General features: G+C 38.3%; 1 long non-coding RNA gene across 1 annotated transcript in view; it reads left to right on the forward strand.

Annotated features, from left to right (window-relative positions):
* The first annotated feature begins 1,545 nt into the window (after positions 1–1,545).
* Positions 1,546–3,722, forward strand: part of LOC131892019 (uncharacterized) — a 7,088-nt gene continuing 4,911 nt past the window's right edge. Inside the window, exons 1-2 of the long non-coding RNA XR_009374509.1 lie at positions 1,546–1,627; positions 3,106–3,235. This is a non-coding gene — a long non-coding RNA (uncharacterized LOC131892019). The remainder of the gene's footprint in view (positions 1,628–3,105; positions 3,236–3,722) is intronic.

Below are 3,722 nucleotides of genomic sequence, written 5' to 3' on the forward strand. Positions count from 1 at the left end.
ATTTCTGTGCTCCAATAGGGTTGCTATGTCAAAGTTCATGAGCAAGGATAAAGTTAAGTTTATGCTAAAGCAAGTATACATTTAACAATTTAAAGGTGTCTCTGGCTAAAGACATGTCCAGTTTGGACAAGCCCTTTTGTGGCCATAAGTACCAAGCTAAATGAGAATTTTGAGGCCATTACGTACCTGATGAGTGTTTTCTTGGTTGAATTATGCCAGGTGTTTTTTCCTTACAGTTCATGGACGAGCTACGACCATGGGAAAATGCTCCTTCATCCTGTTCCCACTCCTTTGTTGGTCAGAACCTCCTCAAAACTACGAACCTTGAGTACTCAAACTGAGGTTATGTCTAAACAACTCAAATTTCACAGCATAGTAGAGGTTGGCAAACTAGATATCACTTCTTATATCGCGTGTTGTTTTTGGCCCTTCAGCGTTTCAATCACTCAGGCCCAATAAAGATCAAGTACCAGACCAGTTTATCATTGAAAACTGTGCAATGATATTCATAGTAAACATGAATTGCCATTTTTTCACGCAGCTAGGTTGGTTTTTTACGGCTCTTTGGTAAAACGCAATTACTTTAAAACCTAATACGTTTAGTGCTCATTTATGTTCATGTTTAGCAGCAGTTTCTCTCTGATGTTGTATTGTAGTATAATTAGTTCCAAATCGTTATGTGTGAGGTTCGTAATTCTTTGGTTTAATTTTATTGGTCTTAAAAGTCAGGATCAGACCAGGGTGCTGCTTGAACAACAAGCTCACCCAGTAGTTGAGAAGTGGACTGATTTGACCAATGTAGAGGTTGAACTAGTAGCTCCTCTTGAAATAGAGCAGGAAAAGACGGTTGTAGACAAAATAGTCTGTCCTGTTTATCGAAAGCAGCCTTGTCCTGATGAATGAAAAGGCTGTCAGTTTGACCATCCTAAATGGTGTCAAAAACTTCTCAAGTTCGGCCATGAGAAGTACAATATGAAGAGGGGATGTTCGAAGGTGGATTGTCCTTTTTTCCATCCTTACATGTGCCGTCAGATGTGCTATAGATCCATTCCATAGTTTTAGAGCTGCCCCTATTCCTACACCTAACCCGAAACAGATGTTTGCTCATACATTAAAATAGACAAAAGATAAGGTGCTCAATTTCAACCACACCAGAAAACATATAGTCAAACCCAAAAGAGCTCTTTCGAAAATTTTGGGCGAGGAAAAAGGAAAAACTGGTTTTTTTTTTTGGGACACCAAAAAGAAATAACGTGTTTTCAGGTTTTCTTCCGGGACAGGGAAAGCCAGAATGGATCGGCTGTTTAGGTAATCTTACACACAACCGGTTTTAGAAGAAAAGTCATAAGAATAAAAAGATATAGCACATAATCTTCATCGGGAAAGGTGCTTAATTTACCGCTAAAGGCTTCACTGTACTCTCGCAAATCTGTGTGTATATGTATCTGTGTGTTCTGATATGTAGTAGAAGCAAGAACACATGTACACAAATATAGCTTGCTTATAAACTATCCAATTGATTGAAGCCAATATTCAGTCCGCATACCCAAGCCAACCTGCTCACTCACATCTCATCTAAGCCCTCAATATCTCCCGAGTCCTTCTACCCAACCTCTGAGCATTTCCAGTAAGTTCCTCTTCTATTTGAGTTTTTACTGATTTCTAATTTTGCCAGAAAAATTGCAGAAATAAGCTCCAATTTAGTTGAACATAGATTGGCTCTAACTTAGCTGAACACAGATTCGCTCTCTCATAACGGCTAGTGTAGGAAAAAATAAAAGTATGCTAAAATGAGCAAAGATTTAATGATGAGCTAAGGTCTCGTAAGGTATCATCGAATTTCAAAATTTTCAAAAAATCGAGTTAGATTGTCATGAACGTCATGAATCCCTGAGAAAACTGTTTTCATTACCCCACATTTTTCACACCTCTGGCAATCGAAATCAATATTTTGGTCCATGCCTTTCTTGTCTGCTCGTCATTGTGAGTATGGTACATTCTCGCCATTATCACATAACAAAACGTCATGAACCCCTCGCCTTATCAGACCAAGATAGTTCATAATGAAGGAGGCACATCTGATTTATCTCTTGCTAAAACAATTGCAATGGCATTTGTCTTTGCTTTTTCACGGGCTTTTCTAACCGCTACGGGGAATATAATCCCCAGTATTACTAAAATGAAATGTTATAATCCGCCAACTTATCACCTTTCAATCTTTATATGATTTTGGTTCACCAACGAATTTGAGTTGGCAGACCGAGCTAGTCCTTGAATGTAGGGTTGATCTGGAATGTTATCAAAAAATTGTCCAAGTCGGACTTGAAAGATGCAACCTAACATATAGGCATATACCCCCATGTGGGAATATGGGATTATCAGGGCGTATCCTATCACAACGTACTAAGTTGAAACCAACTATGGTTAGTTCTTCATCTAAGACCCCTGGCCGAAGCCAGGTTTCTGTTATAGAGATGAAAGAAATCTCTCTCTCAACGCCTAGTTTATCTAAGATCTTAACTTTGGTGCTGTCTTTTTTAGAAATCAGACAATGCACGCTCAAAAAGAGCCCCATTTACGGGCCTCTCTTTTGACGGACCAAGTTCACAAGATCTTGGACCATCCTCTCTAACCGTAAAAAATCCCTCAAAGCATGAGCTAATGGGATTGATTTTTAGGTATATTTGATATATTATTTTGAGAAAACAAATATCCCCACTCCAACCAAAATCATGGAAGAAAATTGTTATTGACATATAACTACAATAATGTATTTTGGCATATAAAATGGCAATCAAGGAAAAGTCATTTGTGAACGTCAAGTACGGAGCGAGAGGCAAGTGACGAGTAAAATTCAAATCCAAAAATGCAAAACATAGACGAATTATAACTTTTCATTTTAATAGTGCTGCGGATTCGATTCCCCGTAGCGGTTAGAAAAGCCCATGAGAAACCAAATAAAAAGTTAAGATTGAAAAACAAACCAATTCTGACGAGTCTGAGCTTGAGCCCTTTTCGAAAAGGCTCGAGTCTGGCCAATTTCTTCAAATTCACTCGTATATACACTACTAATCCGTATCGTTTTCCAACTTAATTTCATTTCAGAACAGCATGATGATTGCAACGACATGCTTTCTGGTCACTTTAATAATTTTAAACAATGGACTAAGTGGTAACTCCCATTTCGCAACCTTAGGTCAAGCAACTGACTCGTTAAAGATTGATTCCAAAAGTTGTAAGTAACATTCCGCATGATGTACGTTTATTGCCAAAAGGTGTGAGGGAAAGTTGTCAGTGATGAGCGTTTCTAAGTGACCTTGGTTTTTGTCAAATTTAATTTGTCAAATTTATTTGGACTTCAATTTGGTTTCCCGTCCAAATGGGTCGGAACAGTTCAGAGTCCAACCATCAGAGGATAGTTTTTTTTGCGGACTTCCTTACCGCTACCGGGGTTGGAATCCCAGCAGTTCAAGACGAGAAGATTAGTCATTTTACTTGATTTTTATTTATATATATTATTTGATCAACCAACGAATTGGAGTTGGCCGATCTGGCTTATCCTTGAATATAAGGTTGATCCGGAATTTTAATTAAAAAACTTGTCCAAGTCTGACTTAAATCCTGCTACTGGATCAACTCCTACATAAGCCCTACGAATATTTGCGGGCAGCAAATTGAACAATGAAGGAGCCCGAGAAAGAAGAGAGTTGGACTTCATTGTT

This window comes from Tigriopus californicus, chromosome 12 (assembly GCF_007210705.1).
Source record: "Tigriopus californicus strain San Diego chromosome 12, Tcal_SD_v2.1, whole genome shotgun sequence".
Lineage (NCBI taxonomy): Eukaryota > Metazoa > Arthropoda > Copepoda > Harpacticoida > Harpacticidae > Tigriopus > Tigriopus californicus.